A 24,770-nucleotide genomic window follows, 5' to 3' on the forward strand; every position below is an offset into this window, starting at 1 on the left:
AGACATGCAAATCAATCAGTACCATATTTTTTTGTGTATAAGACAAGGTGACTGGCTCGCCTCCTGCAGCCCCCTGCCAACTCGACCACCAGACCGAGAGCACCCCCTGCTGAGAGCTACCTCAGCTATCTCTACTTGCACTTTTTCTCTCCCCCTCAAACCCCCACGCCGTCCCCGTGCTCTGCCTCACCATCCCGCTTAGGAGCCTCCTGCCCATTGCTTACATGGAAAGGTGGCAGCAGCAGCCACTGAGGGGGGACAGCTTCTGCACCTTTCCACCCCCACCACCTATTGTCCGGATTTTCACTTCTATTTTAGGATTTTGTTTGCTTCGTTTTGGATTTTTTAAAAAATAGGGGTCGTCCCATACATGAGGGCGTCTTATACATGGAAAAATACAGTAACCAGGGCCGGATTTAGGTTTGATGAGGCCCTAAGCTACTGAAGGTAATGGGGCCCTATATGTCCAGCTGTCCTTTGTCAACAACAAATTGTTGCTGTTTTTTGTTTTGAATATATGCTATATGGTAATTAAGAACAGATTAAGTTTGAGAACCAAGGAACCACTGTATATAGAAATGAGCAAACCAGTGATATTTTAGGGAGCAGGCTAGCAGGCGGGGCCCATTACTTACATCAAAGGAGCCTACACAACACAAAACACTGCTGCTCTATATAGGTTTTATTTTGTTTTTTATCTTATATTTTGGAAGTGTACATCCAGTTGTTGTTTTCTTTAAATTTTTTGGGGGGGGGCCAAGAGAGTGGGGCCCTAAGCTATAGTTTGTTTAGCTTATACGTAAATCCGGCACTGACTGTAACCATGGATGAGCAAGCAGGTATAAGTGCCAGTTACTATACTTACTCCTACTGACTGAAATTTCTGAGATAGGCTTTCTTTCCTATACATCAGGGATGAGGAAACCTTTTGACCTGGTGTGCTGAGATCCTTATTGCTACAAGCACCATGGGCCAAATTTGACAGGTGGGAGGGCCCACTGATCTGTCAATCACCTGACGTCATGATGACATCATTATGATGCCAGGTGACAACAGTGCCTTTAAAGAGTGTTTCTAAGCAGTTTCTATTGAATAGGTTCCAAGTGGTTTCTACTGAATGTGCTCTATTTCAATAGAAACGTCTTGGAAATGCACTTTGAAGTGAAGGACATGCATTTACCGTCTATGAATTGATTTTAAATAATGGGTATAATTAGATGGTGGTCCATGGAACCTGAATCTCATTTGGTTCTGGTTATTGTACAGAATCCTAGATCTCTTGTTCCTTTGCTTCCCTTTTTTTTCTTTTTCTTTTCTTTTTTGGAAAAACTTTAAAAAGTGACATTGCTTACAAGATGGCTCGGGGCATTGACCCCAGCCAGTCCACCATTTCAGAGATGAAATGGTGACTGATATCAGTGAGCATATGCAAAATGTATGCAGATCTGGGTCATGTGGCTGTGCCTTGAGGAAAGAAAGAAAGAAAGAAAGAAAGAAAGAAAGAAAGAAAGAAAGAAAGAAAGGGAGGGAGGGAGGTAGGTTGGTTTCAGGTGCCAAATTCTGCATCAATAAATCCATCGCACTTGCACACTAAACACTTGAAGAAAACCCGGATGCACCCAGATCCTGCTTATGTTCAACGTAAGAAGGACATAGCAGTTATGTGCCGACTGCTTTTACACAACATCCAATATTCTTTTTACAGCAGTACCTTACCTAATTAACAGTGAGAATTAATAGTCATCAGAATTAATCAAATTCAGTATGAAAGTGCTTGGCTCAGGAGAGCTCTGGTTCAATTGCTAGTGCCATCAGTGAGATCATTAATTTAAACTAGATGAATAGAAGGGCCTTGGGGCATTGACACAGGAGTTGAGGGAGGCTGTTCAAATATTCAGATCCATTTTGGGCTGCATGCAGAGTTGTCAAGTTCTATCTGCAAAAGTCCGTAGATGCTGATTTGCAGTTTTAGGACTGGGAATCCCCACTTCCTCTGGAAATATTAAACAGCCCAGATGCACACCCATTATCTTGAGGCTAGTGGTTCTGCCTGATGCTATAACACCTAAAGGTGGGGACATCTTTCAACCAGTTCCCCACAGTTCATCCTGTGCAATCCAGAAGACACAGTGCAACAGAGTTCAGTTAGGGACGGAGGAAGAATTCAATTCAGTTCATATTCAAAGGCAAGCCTACCTAATTGGCACTTTCTAAAGCAAGACACAAACTGAAACACACACATCCTTCCACATTTGCACTTCTCCAAATTTTGCAATGAGGTTCTCCAGCCAAGAAATGTGTACAGAGAAACATATACTAGGTTAACCTGTGAGAAAAAATATGTTTATTAGTGAAAATAGTATGCAAGAAAAAATGAACATACTAGGGGAAATGGCACACCAAATGTGTTTCTTAGGAGAAATTCACACGAAAGTGCTGATGAACTTTCATGAGGACTTCTTAAAAATGCAAACTGATGTTGAAATGTGGAGAACTGACCTGAAGAGTGGAGAATGACAAATTTGCCATATCCCACCTGCTGCTGCTGTTGGAATCCATCTGTCTTGAGAGAAAATGGAGTGTGCCGCTGAGTGAAGTGTTAGCAGCCCCAAACTGACCTCCCTGTGGTGCAAGCCTAGGCAGTGTGTATGGAGATCCTGGGCCGCTCAGATGACAAGATCCCACTCAGCATCACTGATGTGGTCCAGAGGAAAGTTAAGCAATACATCTGGCACCAAGATGCTGCATAGGCAGGTGATTTTCAAAAACTGGTACTTTATTGTAGTGATCTGTGCTTCACTCATCATTCTGCTCCTACCACCCACATTCAAGTTACCAGCCCTCAGTGATTTGTGTGTGTCTCCATCAAAAATGAAAGCAAACTATAATGCAAATAGGAAGAAGAGCCAAGATGTGAGTTCCTGGCTCAGCAACATAAATTTACATGCCTCAAATGAGCCATGGTGACCTTTTCTGGAAAGGGGAGGGAACACTGCTGCAACAGCAAGAAATCCACACCCCAGGTGACATCGCTGGTGTGTGGGCCCTTTGATCCTCAAGATGTTGCTGGACTCCAATTCCCATCATCCCTGGACAGTGTCCGTGCTTGCTGGGGCTGATGGGGCTTATAGTTCAGTAACATTGGGGGTGGGGGAAAGGTTCCCCATACCTGTCATGCAAGATTGTGGTTCAAAAAAAGTATATTTGCTCTCATTCTCAGTATAGCATTTAATATCACTATGTAGAATAGTCCCACCTCAGTATCAAACTACCTCTTGAATGTTAGTTATCTGAACATAGTATATTTTTTAGTCGTTCTGGATATAGACCTGTTTCAAGCTTGATTCTGGTTCAGAGTCTTCATGACGATAGGCTCACTTTTTCCAAGCCAGCACACACACATCTCTCTCTCTCTCTCTCTCTCTCTCTGTGTGTGTGTGTGTGTGTACCTCACAAGCAAGTTTATGCTCAGTGGCCATGCAACAACATGAATAGGAAAATTAAGCTTCGCCAACCAGCTTAATTTGTTTGGCCGTACCAAATACTGATAGAAAAGATAACTAAGAGGGGAAGTCGTAAAACCACATTATAATGCAATAGAGAATAGCGCTCTGCAGTAATGTACTTGCTAATAACATCCAATATGTTCATACATTTAACAACATTAAAATGTAAATGTTAAACAATTTGTGAGAGGAAAGCTGTTTTTCATCGCTCTTGGAAATGCATTCTGCTGGCCCTGTTCTCTTTTCATCAACTAGGGTAAATCCATCCATCCATCTATTTATCTATATGTCTAAAATACCCCCTTGGTTTTCATCTTGCCTATAAAGAAAGTAAAGAATCGTGAAAAAATGCAATTAACAATCAAACTTTACTATCCCCTTCACAGTCTTTCTGGGCTTCAGTTACACCCAATCTAACCCAATTAATCTTTCATGTTGAAAGGATAATATATAATAGATAATGACTGGAATTCATAGCATGGTTACACACAGCAAAAGCCTACCGAAATCAATGGGGCTTACACTCATGCATGTGTGTTGTATGGAACATTCTCCCTCCCAAACCATACATCTCTATAAAACCTTCAAAACTGAATAATTAATTACCAACCACACAGTTTATCCTCTGAATTTGCAAGTATGATAAATCAGTCCAGATTCAGAGAAGAGGAGAAGATGATGCCTCACACTGGCCCAATATTATCAGAAGTGTTTGGGGGGGGGAATCTAAATAAAACTATGCTACTATAGTAAGAAAACTCTTGATTCTTAAAGTCTGAGGCCATTGGGAGCATCAGAAAAGAGGGGATCGTTTCAGTCCACATTCCAGTTGTCCCCTTCAATGGCACCCATTTGCTTACCATTAAAGGCTGTGGGGAAAATAAAACGTATTGACAGGGGTCAGTGAATGCAAAATTTGTCCCTGGATGTTTCCTTGTAGGGCTTCAGTGGGTTGGGGTTTACAAATGCATCTCTCTTAACAGGGGCAAAGAACACTAGCGGATGAAGGGTTGTGCACAAAATATTTAAAATATATAAAAGTTGTGGCTTTGGAAGGGACCCCAAGGGTCATCTTCTTGTTGTTTAGTCATTTAGTCGTGTCTGACTCTTCGTGACCCCATGGACCAGAGCACGCCAGGCACTCCTATCTTCCACTGCCTCCCACAGTTTGGTCAAACTCATGTTAGCAGCTTTGAGAACACTGTCCAGCCATCTCGTCCTCTGTTGTCCCCTTCTCCTTGTGCCCTCAATCTTTCCCAACATCAGGGTCTTTTCCAGGAGTCTTCTCTTCTTCTGAGGTGGCCAAAGTATTGGAGCCTCAGCTTCAGGATCTGCCCTTCCAGTGTCATCTTAGGTTACATTGTTTCAGATTATTTTAATGTGTGGGGGGGGTAGTCTTCTTAGCATAAATTGTAAGCAACCAGACAATTGTAAATGAGCTTACTTTTTTAAAAAATAATAATAATAAGCAGCCAACATGGTGGTCCCTCCTGATGTTTTTAGACTCCAACTCCCATCACCATTGTCCTTGCTAGCTGGGGCTGATAGGAACTGGAGTCCAACAACACCCAGCTGAGGAAAGCTGGGCAAGATACTTCTCCAAACATCAAGTTTTCTAATGCATCTCCAGGACAATGTTTAAAATCAGGCATGTGCTTGTGGATGGATGGAAATGGCTGTGCCACGACTGTGTTTTACCTGTGAATTTGCTGCCTGAGATTACATTTCTGCAATGTCACCCAAAGAACCTTTATGGTGTAATTATGGCTCAGATTGAAGTACTGGTCACGAGAGGAGTGGCACTGCTATTTGGAGCACTGCCTCATTAGGAAAGATTTGTAAATGCAGCTCCTTGATTTCAGTGGAGTGACTTTAGCTACGGAGTGCTAAAACAAAAAAAGCAGAAATTCAGCAAATGGGCTCAGAATCTCTAGCCAATACCCATTGATACTGAAATATATTGTTATTACCTCCCTAATTCCCACTAGCGCGAGAATTGTTCGTTCTAGGATTCTCAATCTGTTATAAGGAATTTAAAAGCCAATGAAAGAAAGAGGGAGCTTCTCTTACTGTTGACAGGGAAAGACAAAAATGCCCAATAACCTGATCTTATGAGCTATTAAGCTGAAGTACACATTCATAGGACACAGTATATGAATACACTTTCCTCTAATCAAGTTAAAGAAAATATATAATGGCCCACACTGAGACAAGGCAACATTAAACTACGGTATATACACCACAGTGGTAGTGATGCAAAAACAGACTTGTAAATTGGCATGAATAAAACAATAAAGAAAGGAATAGTCAGTGTGGTGCCGTCTAGATGATGTTGGACTGTAGTGCTGGCCATGAGCCATACTGACTGGGGCTGATGGGCACATCTGGAGGGTGTCATGTTGGACAAGCCTGCCCTACCTCCATTGTCAGAGGCAGTATGCTTTTTATTGCCATTTGATGGGAATCACAAGCAGGGAGAGTGCTGTTGCTCTCAAGTCCTGCTTTGGGCTTCCCATGGGCAACTGGTTGGTTGACCACTGTGCAAACAGGCTGCTGGACTAGGTAGGGCATTGGCCTGAGCCAGCAGGCTCTCCTTACAGCCATTTTTAAGTGCAGCTCTGGTCTTCAGGACCAGAGATACACTATTCAGGTATGGCCCCATACTGAGGCAGCCTGGAGGTTTCCATAGAAATCATAGAATTGTAGAGTTGGTAGGATCATCTAGTCCAACCTGTTCCAGATGGGGATCAAACCTACAACCTTGACGTTATCAGCACCATGCTCTAACCAGCTGAGCCACCCAGGCCATGCTGCTTCTGTACTTGTAAAAGCTTTTTATTGCCTTTCTAAAAGTTCAAAACAGGTCACCCAGCTACCAGCTACCTGCGACCTGAAGTGACTGCTGTGCAGAGCTTCTTGGTGCCACATGCTTTGAATACAAGACTGTAAGTCCCCCTGAGAGTCTGTAAATCTCAAGAAGAATTGCAGGTAAAAACATGACTATCCCCGGTGCTCCTCCTTTGTTTTCCCTAATCACAATACTTTTTTCTTTTCCTAGCTGGTTTTCAGTGTATACTAACTCAAGCAATCACTGGGCACAATTGAAGGGAACAGTGTCTTATAGTCATTGAAATCTGAATTAACTTACCACTATGGAGGCAATTAATGGCGAATATGCTTGAATGGGTTATATGGGCATAGTGATGTTACAAGAACATAAGACGAGCCTGCAGGATCAGGCCAATGGCCTATCTAGTCTAGCATCCTGTTCTCACAGTGGCCATGTCTGTAGAAACCAACACTGTCACATACTGGTGGGTATTATTTTATTGCAGGGATGAGGAACAGATGACCCTTCACATGTTGTTGGACTTCAGCTCCCATCCACACTAACTAGTATTGCCAATGGTCAGGGTTGGTGGGACTGGAAAATCTAGAGGGCCATCGGTAAGCTACTACTGTGGTAGAGCAATAATACGGTACAGCCCACATATTTCCCATGAGTCATGGCAATAGGAGAGTAATGAGGGGAACAAGTGTCCAAAGAATAAAACAAACTGCCCAGGAGCCAGTTTTTGCATGGAAATCTCTCAAGCTCCCAATGATAAGAACACTTGGCATTTAGAAACTTGTATTCAATTCATCAAGTTCATGATGAAACTTAAAATAGTCATAAAAATTCTGCTTTGATCAACCATGCAGGGAATAGTTCCAGTATTAAAAATAGAAAGTATGAATCATACAAGTTGGGCATTCAAATGGAGTGAGGCTATTAATGCAAACCCTGCAAAGTCATCCCTCCCCCAACCAAAAAAATAAAATAAAAAATTAGGTAAATTGAATAAGGTATAAGGAAAAATGAGACATGACAGGAGAAGGCTGTGAAGCTTCTCAGCACAAGTCTAACATTGGCAAAGTCGTGTTTTTTAAAAAAGGAAAGGGTTATAGTTTTTTTGTAGACCTGCATGACACCTTCTGGAAAGGAAGCTTTTTTATTCGTGAAAGGAACAGATGTTTTGGCAGATAGCATAGAAAGAATCCCGTCAGAGACTATAAACTAAGCTTGAAGGGAATAAAAAAAGAAAGTGGAGAAAAATGTGAGGTATAAAACAAAAGCACTAAAATGATACAGATAAGGCCAAAATGGGGAGGGCACATTTTTTTTTAGAAGTACTCAATAGAGGAAGGAAGGAAGGAAGGAAGGAAGGAAGGAAGGAAGGAAGGAAGGAAGGAAGGAAGGAAAAGTTTTATATGGAAGTAGAAATATTTTAAGATTTACCTCATCAAATTTCATGGCCAGGTAAGGTTGGAAGATTCATTTGACGACTGCAGATGCAGTCGAAACAGGGGAAGTGAAATTTTCATTTCTAAAGTATCATTTGAGAAGAACCACTAATGTGTAGCCAATATTAAAGAACAGCTAGTTTTTTAATATTTGTTCATCAAAAAGAAGAGGTTGTATCTAGCCTACATTTAAAACACTATTGTACAACTTTAAGCAGTCATAGAATCCTGGCACTTTCCCTCTCATGCTCTCCAGAGACTATTATTTGCAGACATACTGCCTCTGATACTGGTATATAACCATCATGACTATTAGCCATTGATAGTCTTATCCTTCATGAATTTGGGTACCCCCATCTTAAAGCCATCCATGCTGGTAGCCATCACTGCATCTTGTAGAAATGAATTCCATAGTGGGAACTGTGTGCTGTGTGAGGAAGTATGCTGTGTGAAGGAGAACATGGGTGGGTAAGTAGGCATGGTCTTCTTCTTCTTTCTATGCATAAATACCAGATCAAGGAAAGGTATTGTCTAACGTACCCCAAAGTGGATAATGGCTATGCCCATAATATTGACCAGTGCCAGTGATCTGACTGCATAGTATAGCAAAGTCTCTTCACCACATGGAAATTTAAATGAAATTTGTAGAAGAAGCTGATTCTATTTTGGAAACAAGTCCCTCCCCTCAAATTTGTGTGAAGACCTCTGTTTTGTTTGGTCGAACCCACTGGAAGTCTCTTGCTAAGAGACAAAAAAATCAGAGCTTACATAGAAGAAGAAAAGAATTGGGAACCCAAAGCTCAAACCTTTGATAATCTCAGCTTTTAATTTTTAAAATAGGTCACTCATATAGGAGAAAAAAGAGGTCTTGGGAAACATATGCCTTACATACACACATATACACACAAATGAAATAAAGCCACATTTATTTTGTGTGGATTTAGATTATTTCTTCCCATGTCATTTCAAAGCTTTGTTCTGGTCTAATCTGAATACATGAAATCACGACAGTCAAGATTCCTCAGCCTTGACAGCTGGTGAGATCAATTTTGTCATACTTCTTTGCAAATCAAGACTCATTTCCTAAATACGCAATGTAAACACGCACCCACATGAACCCTGTAATGCCTCATATGTAAAGTCACTAGAAAGGAGATGGGCAGTAACCCAAAACAGGATGCGAAGCCACTGGAGGAGAAGGGGGCAGAGACTGGAGAAGGAACTGCGAGTGGAGGGGTGGGGGGGTATGTATGAACAATGTCTTACTGCAATGTTTCTATATGTCAACTGTATTTTTGTAATATTTGTTGTTCTTTACAGCGGTACCTCTACTTACGTTCACCCTCTACTTACGTTCACCTCTGGTTACCTATCCTTCGGGATACATATGTGGCAAACCCGGAAGTATTTTTCCAGGTTTCGCCACGTGTGCATGCACAGAAGCGGTCCCTCCGGTTGCGGAAACCTCGGGATCCAACTGGAGCCCCAGAACAGATGATGATGATAATAATAATAATAATAATAATAATAATAATAATAATAATAATAATACCTTTATTGTCACTATACCATCTGTGTGCAGTGAAACTGGAGTCCGCAACCAGAGATACCACTGTATTTCTGTATACCACTTAGAGATGTGTTTTGTATATTAAGCAGTATATAAATTATTCAGCATTGCAAATCACTTTCTCACTTGCACATGTTTGTTTTTCAGCTTGCGAGGGGCACTGTTTACAAGAAAAGTGATGTGGCAGAGGGGCAGAGCAAGTCAGGCCCCTCCCCCTGCCGTGAGATTCACTCACACAAGTAAACTCAGGACTCAACCACACTTTCGTTAGACATCTATTTTGATTGTTTTTTGTATCCGGGTCTGGGAGCTTATCTTGTTGTTCTGCAGCAGTGTCTTGCAAAAATCTGATCTTGCCCATCAACATGTGTGCCACCTTGCCCCCATGATTGAGGGGGGGCTGGGGCTATGCACTGTCAGCAAGCCATGTGCGCACGCCCCACAGCATGCTGACCTCACTCACACACACTGCGGGGCATGCTGACGTGTTGTGTGGATACGGCTTGTGCACATGATACGGCATGGCGCACACAGCCAGTGGGGAATTGAGGGGGCAGCCCTTTCATAGGAAAGATTGGGGGCCTGGCCCCTCATCCCCTTACTCAGTGCCTATGCCCACCAAATTGGATCTTATCAGATGAGAGGGAAATCTAAAGGGAGTTTCAATTCTTGGACTGAGAAGAATTAATTGCTACACAATATGATCAAAATACAGGTCAAGAGGAAGTGTAGATGAGCTCAACATGTCCAATTTGGGCTGTTGTTACATGAACATCCTGTGTTAAAATAAATAAATATCAAGATCCCTAGATATGACTTCTCTCACTGGAGAGCCAGTGTGGTGTAGTGGTTAAGAGCGGTGGACTCGTTATCTGGGGAACCGGGTTCGCGTCTCCGCTCCTCCACATGCAGCTGCTGGGTGACCTTGGGCCAGTCACACTTCTTTGAAGTCTCCCAGCCCCACTCACCTCACAGAGTGTTTGTTGTGGGGGAGGAAGGGAAAGGAGAATGTTAGCCGCTTTGAGACTCCTCCGGGTAGTGATAAAGCGGGATATCAAATCCAAACTCTTCTTCTTCTTCTCTCACAGCCTTACTACATTTACTTGCACAACTCAGGACTCTTTTTCCTATATAACTGATTATCTATATAAGTAATTTGGGGGGTGATTATGTAAGCTACCTCCCTCAACTATGCTGGCCTTCTATTTCTTGTTCTTGGTTTATCATTTAAATGCCAGGCAAGGCAGCACAGAATGTTATAACACAAGTACTTGTGTATTTGGAATAAAGTAAAAAAATCTAATTAAGTGAACACCTAATAATAAGCATGTTGTTATGAACTGAGGCCCTCAATTATTTGGTTTCCCCCCTTCCTCACTAGACGCCCAACATACCGTAAATCTATACAAGATTAAGAAATAGGATAGAAAAGTCTCCGAAACTACTTATTGCTATCTGCAGATAAATGCTTGAGTTTCTTTGCCAATATCACATCATTGAGAAAGGGTCATTTTTCACTTGGACAGAGTAACAGGAAAGCTGAAAAACACATTTAAGAAGGAGACTAAGAGAAAAATTACATTTAGAAAAGTGTAGAGCGGAGGTTGGGGGAGCCACTTGCAAATAAACAACACCGTAACACTAGACAAGGAAACAACAAGGATGTTCTGGTTAGCAAATTGCCTGTACAAAGTACTACGCATTCTGGCATTCCATATTTCTCATCAGTGCTTTTATGTCAGCTTTTTTTGTTGACAAATCTAAACAAGGCCTTCCCACCCGCTAGCTGTGCAAATTGAGATCCGCAAATTAAATGGTATTCTTTCTTCTTTGTACATCAGCCAACACCTACAATATTATTTCTGGCATGAAAACATTGCTGGTTATGCTGATGATGGAGCAAGAATGAAAGCAGAATGCATCTTGTCATGTTACGCATATTATTAACTCCCTGGTATTGAACGGTGAATACTTTTCCATTGTTGTTTTGGTCAACAGACAACAGATATTCAAGACAATGGCCATGCAAGTTCTAGATCTAAAGCAGCCTATGCCAACCTGGTGCCCTCTAGCTGTTTTGGACTACAATCCCTATAAGTGCCATCCAGCCAAAACATCTGAAGGCAGCCAGTTTGGTGATGGCTGATCTAGAATTCCAGCTGTAGCATTGCTTTTAAGCTCATAGAAGTGGTCAAATTACCCTAGCATGATGTTTTCCCCCCATGGGGCAACGTATCTTGACAAGTGGTAAAAAGAATTTGTCACATGCTGAAGAGTACATGGTCATCTGAATAGGCTCTCTGACAACACCCAGCCGGATTTCTTTTCTTTTCTTTTAGAGGTGAAATTCAAAGAATATGCTTCTAGGGACACAAAATTGCAAAAAGCACATACGGACTGCTAAAGTAGAGAAGGTACCCTGACTTTTGGAAGATCTGAAAATTATAAAACGATGGGAAACATTATTCATTAAGGAGTGAAGCTCACACTGCTATAAGTGGACCAAATAGACAAGGACTATTTCTCAGCCAATTCATCTACCTCAGAATTGTCTGGTTTTGTTTTGGCAATATTTCAGAGTGGAGTAAACTTCGAGCAGGGGAGAGTGGAGGCCATCTTCTTTTACCCAGGAAACTCTGTTCTGGGGGGCTTTTCCTTGTCATCATTTCTCTGCTCCCAATCACACGCAAACATATCCTTGTCGTTTTTAACTCACCCCTGATTTCCAAAGGTGGGTTTGCCCTTGAAGATATGCATTTGGAGTGCCATGAACAAAAGGAGATGGAAGAAGGGGATTTGGAGAAGTGGCCAGTGAAGTTTGCAATGTGGCTCTCCAGCCTAGTAATGTGTATAAAAATGCATATATTGGAATAAAATGTCCATTAAAATGCATATTGTAGTGAAAATAGCATATAAAAATGCATCTTATCTGGGAAACTTACTTTGCAAAAATGTTTATAATAGGAAAAACTGCATACAAACATGTGTATTTGGGGAGAAATTTGCATTAAAATGCTGGTGAATATTCACAAGCATTTTTGAAAAAAAATGGAAGCTAATGTAGAAATGTAGAGAACTGAACTTAAGATTGGCAAAATGAGAAGCCAAAATTGAGAGAGTCACCCATTCCAAATCTAAAATAACACTACGGTTGTTTAGTGACAAAAAGTTTGCTCTATTTGGGTATCAGTTTTGTTTCCTATATATAGTGTTTGCTTTGTAAGAATTATTGAACTATGCATATTTTATAAGGATGCCCTCCTCTGCAATTAAGTTTAATATAATGTATGTTTAAAAGTGACATAGACAAATGCCTAGTTTCTCAAGTTGAAGGGTTTGGGGTTTTTTTACGGTATATATGCAACAGTTGAATAATGTCCTCTGAATGGTATTCAATACTTGTGTTGATGTCTTTCCCCGACTGTATGCTCCCTTTATTGCTGTTAAGCATTCTGAGGAGAGATGAGGGCTACACAAAGCTCCAGCTTCTCCTCAAGATCCTAATTAGTGTTTTTCAGGCAGTTTAGCCAGTAAGGCATTACTCAGATTTGAAGAACTAGAAGAAGAAGAATTCATTGCTTCTACAGTAGCCGTAAATTAACTGGATAAGCAATTTGCTCGTCTGAATTTCTGAGATTGTACAAAGCATCTGTGGGTTAAAATGTTCTCTTGCTCGCTCACTCTCCCAGGCCTCACTCTTTGATTTATTACCATTTGTCTGCAGATCAGAACATGTGCTCATTCATCACATGTTACTAGAGCAAATGTGCACAATACCTTGGCTGATTTTTTTGCACAATTCCCCTAATCAGTTTCCTGGGAGTAGAGCCATATGAAGACACAGAATTTGCCCCCAACAAGGATTCCACTATAACGACTTCCTCCACTCTCTGCCCTAAAACTTAGCCCAAGTTTTGCAATGTATGCATTTGCCCAAATACAAGCCATCTGCCCACCTCAAATCTTTTTGTGTTCAGAAAAATTCTCTACACATGGTTTTATAAGATGGCATAGCTCTGAACTGAGGAAGAGGAGCAGGAAGCCATGTTTGTACAGCAAGAGGTCATAAGCAGCCTATAATATTTAAAATCACTGCTGTCCAAGGATGCATGATAGCATATGTCCATCAGGCTGACCTGCTTAAGTTGTCATATTTATGCATGTGTATATACTGCATATATTCATCAGGAAAAGGACTAGTCCATTGATTTCATTGGTAGAGCATCTGTTTTGCATGCCAGAAGGTCCCAGGTTTAATCCCTGCTACCTCCAAGTAAGCCTGGGAGAAACTCCTGCCTGGCAACCCTGGAGAGCCGCTGCCAGTCTGTGTAGACAATGCTAAGCTAGATGGGTCATTGGTTTGACTCAAGTCAAAGTAGGCTTCCTGTGCATGAGAGGGGCAAGGCGTCCGCCAAGGTGTCTGGTAGGAATGGGGATCACTGAGGAGGTTGGGTGTATCTGCAGAGCGACGGGTAGGTGTTGGTGGGAGGGCTGATTTTAAGTGTGTTGAGGAGCTGGGTCGTGTCCCAATTTGCATCACTGGGATGTTGGCGGGTATGTGATTGATTGCTCTTCAAATGGTAGTAAATAATAATAAATGCCTTCCTTCAAGCACTGGTTTGAAACTCATCCTTAGTTTCTCTTTACATTCTTCTAATAAAATTTGTGGTTGTATGCTTTGCTGGGAGATTTTTGTGACTACATCGCTGCCTATAGCCTGGGTTTGAGCCATTGTGAATTCCTGAATTATCTGACCAGGGTGGGGTGGTTCTTCTTAAAATCAGATTACCACAACAGCAGCAGCACAGATTTTTGTGTTAAAAGATTTACCCTTTAAAGACTATGTGCACAGAGTTCTATGTTAATTATGCCTGTGTCTTCCACACAACCAGCTTTTAATTTGCTTTCTTCTACCAATTATAATATTAAAGAAATCTCCCTTTATGAATCCATGCTGACCTTAATTAAATCATGGCTCCTTGCAAGAGCCTGATGATTAGCACTCACGATCACTTACTTACTGCAGAAATGAGGCATATAAAACCTAATTCCCAGACCTTTTCTCATTCCCTTAAATACTTTATACAGCTTTTTAAAAATACCTTCTCACCCTCTTACCCCACAATCCATCCCCCACACCCCAATGGTTCTGCATATCTCTTATCTTTTCTTCCCACTTCAGAATTCCGGGATAGATTCCATCTGGCCCTGGAGCTTTGTTAATCTTCAGACAATCTAATATCCTGATCATCTGTTCTGGCATGATCCTGATTTCCCTCAGTATTTCTTCTTCCTCTCAAGGGAAATTTCTGTCTGTTTCCAGCATCTGTCCCGCATCTTCTTTTGTGAACATTGAGGTAAATCATTAGATTAATGTCTAGAGCGCCTGTCAATAAATTACTGTAGTATCCTCCTTTATGGACTACTTGTTGCTATGGTGTTTGGAGTTCAGAATTGCTTAATTTCAACCTGATTCAAAATTCTGGGAGGGTGATGCTTTTGGGTTTAAGCCTGCTTGGTCTCTTGGACATCAGTTGATGTAAATGGATTTCATTTCAAGAACTTAGTTATGAATCAGGTTGCCCCGGTCCTCCAAGAATTGACCACAGGGAATTTCTAGTCCACATGCAATTCATGACACCTTAATAAGAAGTTATTCATTCCCAAGTGTAGATTCTCATGTAGCCAAAACAGCACCATTCATACATGGTGCATTATTTCAGCAAGGTTTGAGTGTCCGGCTAGGACCTGGGAGACCAGAGTTTCTGGTCCTCACTTGACCATGAAGCTCACTGGGTGGCCTTGGACCGATCATCATCTCTCAGCCTAACCCACTGGGTCGTTGTGAATATAAAATTAAGGGGGGAGGGAAACTATGTACAGCATGACACCTTGAGCTTCTTGGAGCTTTTCAAGCAAAACTTGAAAAGAGACTACAGGTATAAAGATAAAACTGTTCAGGTGTTCTCCATGCATAGAACTTACCTGTGAAGAAGAGGGCCACTGGATCAAGCAGCTGTTCCTACACACACAAACACACCCAAGTCCTGATTTAGTGCAAACAGCTCATTTGGGAACTGTGTGAATGTAAGCTGGGGGGGGGGGCGCACACAGGGGGAGAGTATTTTCAACAGGAAACCAACTCAGGGCCCCAATCCAGATCAAGAGTGAAGCACTCGATTGGGTCCCCAAACAACTGCTTTTTCTTTAAAAGAGATTATCGGATGAAGCATTTTTCAAAACAATGTGCTGACCCTAATGTGTTAACTTGATCATTACAACAGCAAAATTCAAAATTTTAAAGAATTAAGAACCAAGAACATATAACGAGCCTGCTGGTTCAGGCCATCTAGTCCAACAAGCAGGATACGAGCAAAAGTACCGTATTGGCTCAAATATAAGCTACACCCAAATATAAGCCACACCTTTAAAATTTTTGGAGGGGAGAGAATACCCGAATAGAAGCCGCTCCCTTAAAATTCCACTCATTCCATTTTGCCTTTTGTCTGTTTCAGCAGCGATATTGTAAAAGCCAATTTTTGTAAGGTAGTGAATTTAAGCGGCACTTTAACTTTTCACGGTAGGAATTTGGAGGGGGGAAAGTGTGGCTTATATTCAAGCCAATATGGTGCTTTCATGACTGACCCCCCTTTTAAGCCCTCATAGCTTCTCTGTTTAAAATTGGGGTTCTATTCTATGCCAGTTTCCTTTATACATAGCCCAACAGTTCCTTGTAGTGCAGCTTTTTAGTTGTGAAGATTTTATGTTTGCAAGACATACAGTGGTACCTCGGGTTACATACGCTTCAGGTTACAGACTCCGCTAACCCAGAAATATTACCTCGGGTTAAGAACTTTGCTTCAGGATGAGAACAGAAATCGTGCTCCAGTAGCGCGGTAGCAGCAGAAAGCCCCATTAGCTAAAGTGGTGCTTCAGGTTAAGAACAGTTTCAGGTTAAGAGCGGACCTCCGGAACGAATTAAGTACTTAACCCGAGGTGCCACTGTAGTATAAATCTTGCAGATGATATTGTTTTGAGTGGGGGCACTATGTCCTTATTCTCTCAACTTTAATCACTTCTATCAGTTTCAATGTGTTTCATCTCAGTATCAATTTCAATCTCTCCCCTGACACACAGACTTGCTCTTTCACCTGCAGCAGTGTTCTGACTTGGCAGGAAATGACCTCCCGGGCTGGCATGAAGGATAATTTAAAAGACCGGAGAAAATCGAGGCAACAACAGCTGATACTAAGATATTGTGAGGATGCATTCTAATACTTATTCGCTTTGAGTAGAGGTGGGAAATAATAATAAAAAATGAAAGCATATTAAAGGGGAGGGAATGAACCTAAGTAGCTGATACACATTTCTGAAAACCAAATCCAAAAGTTACGGTCCATTTACATGGGGCTTTTGAAGGATTTGCTCATGCGAGTTGAGGGATGGGGAAGGAAAGTTCAGAATGTGCTGTCCTATAAAGCACAACCTTTCACGGTTCATCTCTGCCATGTTTCTACATGAACAAGTGGCCATATCTCTCTCCTCCAGCCACTGGTGCGCCATCACAAAACAAGGTGGACTGTGACAGAAGGGGACGCGACCCTGTTCCAGAACACAAAATGCACACATCGGTGGCCTTCATTTTCAGAGAGGGAGACGTAAAAACAGAAGCCATAAAATGTCAAGCCACTTGAAGAGCGCTTTAACTTCCAATAAAAGCCCATAAGCTGTATGAGTTTTATTCAGAGCTTTATCATGACTTTTAAAAACGTAAGCAAGAAGGAAATTCAGCCAAGGATACTACTAGCTATAAGGCACAATAGCAGAGCAAACTTAAAACATCCAATAAATAAACAGAGACTGCTTCATAATAGAGACACCGGTCTCATGCCTCCCTACCAATCTAAATTTTATTCCCATTCTAAATGTTATATGAAGTAACCACAGTGCCTTAAACGAACATTGGAACAAGTTATGGGTCCCATTTCTAAAGCTTAGGTTTTGCTCTGTTATCAATTTTTCACTAAGGCCCCGGATATCCATTTTACTGTGGTATCGTGTTGCCCTTTGCTGTAGCATCTACTGTGCTGCATTTGTGGTAGAACTTTTTTGATGCAGAAAAGGTTTCTGGCTTATTTCAGAAGGGGTCCAATGGCAGGGAGAGGCACGGAATTCCCTTCGGCAGCTTGTAGCAGCTGCTGAAGAGCGGGCAAGGAGGAGGCGAGGTTCCTGCCACCTCGGAGGGGCAGGCAGAGGGCAGGACCACCCTGGGTGCAAAGAAAAGGGAAGCAGAGCGGAGCTCAAGGGGTCTTCTTTTTTTAATGCTTTGTGCATCCATGTCTAATCTTGCTCATTTCTAAAATTTATTGGTGTGTGTTTTTCTGTTGTTGTTATTATTATTATTATTATTATTATTATTATTATTATTATTATTATTTCAACTTATACACCGCCATATATCCGGAGGTCTCAGGGCGGTTCACAACAAGACCGCAACATATAGTAGTTGTAGTAGTAAAGTAGTAACCCAATACAGTGGTACCTCGGGTTACAGATGCTTCAGGTTACAGACACTTCAGGTTACAGACTCTGCTAACCCAGAAATATTACCTTGGGTTAAGAACTTTGCTTCAGGATGAGAACAGAAATTGTGCAGCAGTGGCGCAATGGCAGCATGAGGCCCCATTAGCTAAAGTGGTACCTCAGGTTAAGAACAGTTTCAGGTTAAGAGCGGACCTCCAGAACGAATGAAGTTCTTAACCAGGGTACCACTGTAACCGTCCCTACAAAAAGCCACATTCTAAAAGGGTGTTGGATGTCAATATGATCAACCAAAGGCTTGGTTAAAAAGGAACATTTTTGCCTGGTGCCTAAAGGTATATAATGAAGGTGCCAGGTGAACTTTCCGGGGGGGGGAGCATTCCACAGATGGAGAGCCACTGCAGAGAAGGCCCATTCTCGTGTTGCCACTCTCCAGACCTCTTGAGGAGGCGGCACACGAAGAAGGGCCTCATAAGTTGATCTCAGGGTCCGGGTAGGTTCATGTGGAAAGAGGCGGTCCTTGAGGTATTGCGGTCCTGAGCCATTGAAGGTTTTATAGGTCAAAACCAGCACTTTGAATTGGGCCCGGAAACTAATTGGTAGCCAGTGAAGTTGGATCAGGGTCAGTGTGATATGCTCAAACCGTCTTGCTCCAGTGAGCAACCTGGCCACTGGATTCTGCACTAGCAAAGAGCAAAATAAAATAAAATTGGGATTAAGGGGTTTTATCAGAACAGTGGAGGGCAGGTGTTTCGTGGTAGCGGCACTCACCCTTCTTTTGATAGGAAATGCTCTGCAGGGAGGACAAAAGTGGGGGGGGGTGTTGAGGAGGGTCAGTTGGGTGAGGAGTGAGAAATGTCCTTATTTTCATCTGAGGAATGTGCTTCATAGCTTTGGCTGCAATTAGGCAGCCTTTGGTTCCATTCTCTTCTATATGAGTCTACAGATTCAGGAACAGCCTATGCAGCCCAACAGAAAGAAGACTGGGCTTTGAACACAGGCAACTGTATTTGAAAATCCCTGAACAATAATAAATTCAATTCCTTAAGCAAGGTGCCATCTCAGATCCTAAAATGAGCTTATGAATAATGCACTTTAAGAGGGCAGTTATGGCAATTACTGATTTCAGGAGAGCAAATCATTTTTAATACTAAATACTACCAAAGAGGTAAACAGTTACTAAAATCATTGGTGGCGCCTGAGATGGATAATGCTATGTATTGCTGTACCACTGGGGAGAGGTTTGCATTTATCTATGATGATATGCTTTGTTACAGTTGTTTATGTCACTTCCCCCGGGGCAGACCTCATTGAAGTATTTCTGTGAATTACTGTCTGACTTGATTTCCTATTGTGCTTTATTACAATAGCTTTCTTGCAATCGCTGATGGGCGAAGGGGAATATTCATGTGGGCGGTGTTAATTGTCATTTGTATGCATTTCTGATTTAATTAAACTTACCTATTTGGATCAGTGTTGCATCTCCTTTCTTCCTTTCAATGGCTATTTCATGTCCCTCTCTGTATTTAATAATTATCGCCCGAGGCAGTGGGGAGATCAAGTTAGACTGAGCCCCTTTGTTATTTCCACTTGCAGTTTGCTGAATCATATCATTATTTTAAAATCAGCAGATGAGGCAGCTGATACCAACAGGATAAATGTGGTCGGCTGCTTTCCCCCCTTGATGTATGTTCAGCTTTAAAGGTGAACCAAAGCTGCAAATTACTGCCCTAAATATAAATGGATTTGGTTTTCAGTTCTGAGTACTACAGTTCAAAGAAAATGCTACCTAAGATAGAGCTAGCATAATAACTCACTTACCATCTGGATTAGTTTATATTTTACATTTGTATCCCACTTTTCCTCCAAGGAGTCTAAAGTGGTTCTCCCTGTTCCCTTTTTGTCCTCACAACAACCCTGTTAGGTAGTTTAGGCTAAGAGACAACGACTGGTTCAGGATCACCTAGTGAGGTTTGTGATTGACTGCGGATTTGAATCCGGATCTCCCAGGTCCCTGTCCATCACTCTCTTTCCCTAGATCTCAACCCTGGGCTGGACACCAAGACTGCTGAGAAGGCACAATCTCAATACGCCTTTTCTACCCCTGTTGCCGATGGATGGCCCAATATGGATGCAACATTCTTACATTTGTATATCTGCCGCTCCTAGGTACAGATCAATGGATTCTGTGTTTTTATCTGAGATATTGACCACAGAGGCATCCCATTGTGCATCCCATTCAAATTGGGAAGTAATTATAGTTCATTTTTTGAAGTCCGAGCAATGATGATTTTGAAAGCTTCCCAACTAGACGGCATGTTTGCGAATGTCTTCGGAATCTCCTGTGAGGTGAAACTACCAGGTTTTATTTGGTAAATGAGTGCTGGTAAGGTTTTAAATGGATTAAAGGGATAAAGGAGACTCTTAACGCTAGCTGCTGTTTAGAAAGTCAATATCTACTACCCATAATAGTTACCACACAATGGTATCTGAGAACACAGCTGTTTCTTATTTATCCCAAAAAGAAGAGACATCTGCAGTGTCCTGGAAACTGCTGTGTGACAAGCACAAGCGCAAATCATTATCACACTCACCAGTGATAACTATGCCACAATCATACCCAATTATTTCCCATCCTCTTGTGGCTTCACATACACAACAGTTCGTGAGGGAATTGATAACACAGACAGTATAGCTCTAATGCTATTAGACTCCTGTCATGAATGCTTACCTGAGTAGGTAACAATTAATGCACACAAGGGCAGTGTTGACATGACTAAAGGTACCCACAAATCAAATATCTTTCCATAGCAAGAAAATACATTGCTGGTCTTTCTAAGTGCCAGCAATGTTATTCTACTTGTGGTACTATTGATTTGAGAAAAGCTGGATTTGTTGCATGGCATCCCATTATCCTATCAAAGAAATAAACACAATCCAGGCTTCTTCGGTTATAAATATGTAATAGTCTCATCTTCTTTTCAACACTCCATGGAAGTGTCAGAGCAGAAAGGCAGCCTATATGTGGCTCCTTCCGACTGTATTGCGCAAGATTTCAAGGGTGGTTCAATACTACATGCTGTCATGAAGATCATGTCAAGCTTTGAGGAATTACATATAATCCTCTGAAATGCTTTCATTTCTAAGGAGCAAGATTTCATTGAGCAGACTTGGATTTTACCCCTGACTAGGAATAGATGGTTAAGACTACAGGGAGGGGTGAGTGTGGAAAAATTGCTTTGTTTTGCTGTTCCACTGAACAAAGCCTCTTTCAAGACAACAAGCTCCCATTAGTGGAGGGACACCATTGGATACAACACCCCCCAAAAATCTATATCTATTATTTAAACCATTCGTACGCCACCCTTCATCCCATAGATTCCAGGGGAATGAACAGAAAGCATCAATGATACCTTGTGCATACCATATGTAAATCCAGAGGGTTTTTTGAGCAGGAACTCAAGGGAACTGAGTTCCCTTACCTTTTTAAAATCAAATACGGGTAACTGATTTTTTGATCGAGGGGTGGGTGGGTAGGCCTAGAACACCCAATGTCTGAGCCAAAAAATCACCTATATCAGTAATCAATAAAGTTGTGGCCATTTCTAATCCAGATCATTGTCTGCTTGAGTTTATTATTCACATCTTACATTTAGCCACTGCCCGGCAGGAAAGTAGTGCGACTGGTCATGCAATATACTGTACAAACAAACTTTGTAGTGAGCTTCCCCATCTTTTCTTTTCTTTTGCAGGAAAAAAGCACAGAATAAATTTGTGTGCTGTCATTTGGGAAGGGGATTCTAACTAAGCTAATATAACACATAATTAATATATTGGTTTTCTCAGTCAAGCTGATGAGAAAGGCTACACTCGCCCTTAAGAAGAGTTGATCCACCAGAGAGACTGGAAGTTGGCAAAGTGAGATTTCCTTATCTTCATTTCTTTGCCACGTTTATATCCCATTTTTCCTCCAAGGAGCTCAAGGTGGCATACATGGTTCTTTTCCTACTCAAGGTGCCCAGTGAGTTTCATGGCAGAGTGTGGATTTGAACCCTGGTCTCCTAGCTCCTAGTTCTCTAACTACTACACCACACTGACTCTCTAAACCAAAACCACACCTCTTTTCTATTAGCATAAAAGCACCCAACTGCACTTTAACCCAGTACATCAGGGGTAGCCTATGTGGTGGCCTCAAGATTTTGTTGGACCCCACCTCCCATCCCTCTGACCATTGGCTATGCTGGCTGTGGTTGATGGGAGCTGGAGTTCAACAACATTTGGTGCGCATATTGCCTACTGTTGCAGTAGACGCTGCCAACTATTGGGTTTGGTTGGTGTTGTTTTCTATATAACTATGGATATATTCCCAGTAATATAACTGTATATTGATGTGATCTGGTGTACCAAATGTTGCCCTTGGGTGCTATGGTAAGGAAAAGGGTAAGGATTTTCTGAAGAACTGAAGGTTTGTCAAAATAGCCAACAGAGGATTTCTATTTGCCCAAGATACCTGCCACACATTGGTTCTTTATCAATCATTTCAATCAGGGTTTGCTTGTTTCCTTGATTTTCAGGTACCCTTGTACTCCGAGGATAAGAAAATTGCCTTGGATATTCATTCTTGGCTAGCTTCTGAATTTATTTTCCCTGGCAAGATTCATCGTCTCAATTCACAGATGCTGCATCACTGTAAATCAATTGCAAATAGGCTCCTGTCACTTTTTTGGGTGGAGAACAGCCACATTTACTGTGTGCAGCTCTTGCAGTAAACACAGGGTCACTCTCTTAATGCCGCGGAGTCATCCACTGTTTACAAAAATACGAACTATCTCAGCAGACATCTGCAAAAGCATCTCGACCGAGAGCCTAATAAAACTTGCTCTCCAGCTGCATTAGAGTTCAAACTTGAGAATGGCACAAGCTGGTGGTTAAAGGTGAACTGGAGCTGAAATGAAAAGACTGGGAATATATGCAAAACACTTTGAAAAGGCAGGCCATGATACAACTCATACAGCACAGAGCTGTCTTTCATTGAGGATGGGGGGGGGAGCAGTTTTGCTTTTCCAGTTGACATAATGCTTCTCTGAGTGACACAGCTGACATTCCCAGACCCTTAGCATAATCCCCTTGTCATATCTGTTGTTTCAGTCTGCCTTTTAAAAGAAGGCATAAAAGCTATTATTGGCACTAGCATGCGTTTGATGTGTGTCTTCCTTCCTCACACTATCTTTATGTAATTTTTAAAAATTATATCCCATCCCTTCTCCAAAGAGCTCAGAGTGACAATCTAGCCTGCCTCCCTGAACCTGGTGTCTCTCCCGCTCTCCCCTAGATTACAATTCCCATCAGCCCAGTTATCATGCTCAATGGAATGGGATGGTGGAAGCTGTTGTCCAAGCACCAAGCTGGGGAAGCCTGAGCAAGCTTCAGAAAACCTTTGTGAGGTAGGCTAAATGGAATCAAAACAGCTTTTCCAAAGCCACCTAACCAGATTTATAGCCTAGCAGTACCTAGAATCTTGGGTTGAGATCCAGCATTCTTAAGGCTATACCCACAATGGTTCTCCAATCCGAACATCAACAGTTTTCCAACTCTCCTAACCACTGGAACAAATGTGGGAGAGAAATACTATCTAGCAAATTGCCACCATTTTAGCAACTGCCTTTGTAAATCTTCATATTAACACATCCCAACAGGAGCTTCTTTTACAACACAATCTTGGGGGGGCTGCATGTGGCCCCTGATCTCATTTTATATGGCCCCTGATGTCTCCTGAAGCTGCTCCGTTCTTTCATCCCATCCACGGGCCTGCCTTCCTGTCCATTTCTTCTCCTTACTTCCTTCTCAGGTTTTCTATATGTACACCACATTAAAATCAGAAAGCAAAGCAATCGCTTTTATTTATTTTCATGGACAGTAGCTGGTTTGTGGTACTCCATCAAACTCAGTGGGGTTTACTTCTAAGTAGACCTGCCTAGGACTGGGAAATCTACTCTGAGGTAGCCATGGTAAAAATGGAAGCCAGGTAGCCTTTTGTATGTGGCCCTGCCTACCTGCATGCTGCCCCCATTACCTTCATGGAATTCTGGCATTCAACAGGAAAAATGGTTTGCTTTTCTTCCAATATTCCCAATACAGGACCAAGAGGAGATGTACTAAGTCAGACCATTGATCCATCTAGCTTAGTATTGTCTGCACAGACTGGCAGCAACTGTCTAGAGTTTCAGGTAAGATTTTCTCTTAGTCTTATCTGAAGTTGGCAGAAGCTGCACCTGAGGCATTTACATGCTGAAGTCTGTGTCAATGAGCCCTTCTCCATCGGGAAAAGGATAATATAATGCCCCACAATAAAGAATTAAGCTGTTTTGGAAAAAGTCTGGCTAATAATAGCCAAAAAAAAGCCACCCTCATTCATATATTGTCATCATCAAAACAAAGCAGGCATTGTTCATTAATATTCACAGGGAAGCGTCTTCAATAAACCAGTGTCACACTGTGCAGTATCACCAAACAGCTGTGCTTTCTTCCAGATAACTTGACTTCTGTCCTTGCCTAGCTGTTGATGGTGTTATTCTAGGATGAGCTGGCCAATGGGAAACAGGTCATAAATGTGCCCCTGCCAGCCGCCAGCAGAGTGTCGCAATGCTTACGGCCTGACACAGTGCACAGAGCACAGGGGTAAGAAAAGCACCAGGGCTACATTTATTTCATTGGTTTCAATAAGGCCATGCATGCATTTAACTACTCCAGTCAACAGTTCCTATTCCAGGAAATCTCTTTATATACATATGTTGCCTCACTTATAGAGCTCGGTTCTTTACTGCCACTCCTTATGTCTAGACATTTCCCACCCTGGTGTGTGTGTTTGT

At 41.9% G+C, this 24,770-nt stretch overlaps 1 protein-coding gene and 1 long non-coding RNA gene across 5 annotated transcripts in view; both read right to left on the reverse strand.

The window, feature by feature from the left end:
• The window catches only part of NXPH1 (neurexophilin 1), a 169,505-nt gene that overhangs the window by 15,197 nt on the left and 129,538 nt on the right, over positions 1-24,770 (reverse strand). The window lies entirely within an intron of this gene.
• The window catches only part of LOC309353547, a 35,985-nt gene continuing 33,631 nt past the window's right edge, over positions 22,417-24,770 (reverse strand). Inside the window, exon 3 of the long non-coding RNA XR_014161931.1 lies at positions 22,417-22,588. This is a non-coding gene — a long non-coding RNA (uncharacterized lncRNA). The remainder of the gene's footprint in view (positions 22,589-24,770) is intronic.

The sequence above is a fragment of the Podarcis melisellensis genome (assembly GCF_964234715.1).
Source record: "Podarcis melisellensis genome assembly, chromosome: 12".
Taxonomy (NCBI): domain Eukaryota; kingdom Metazoa; phylum Chordata; class Lepidosauria; order Squamata; family Lacertidae; genus Podarcis; species Podarcis melisellensis.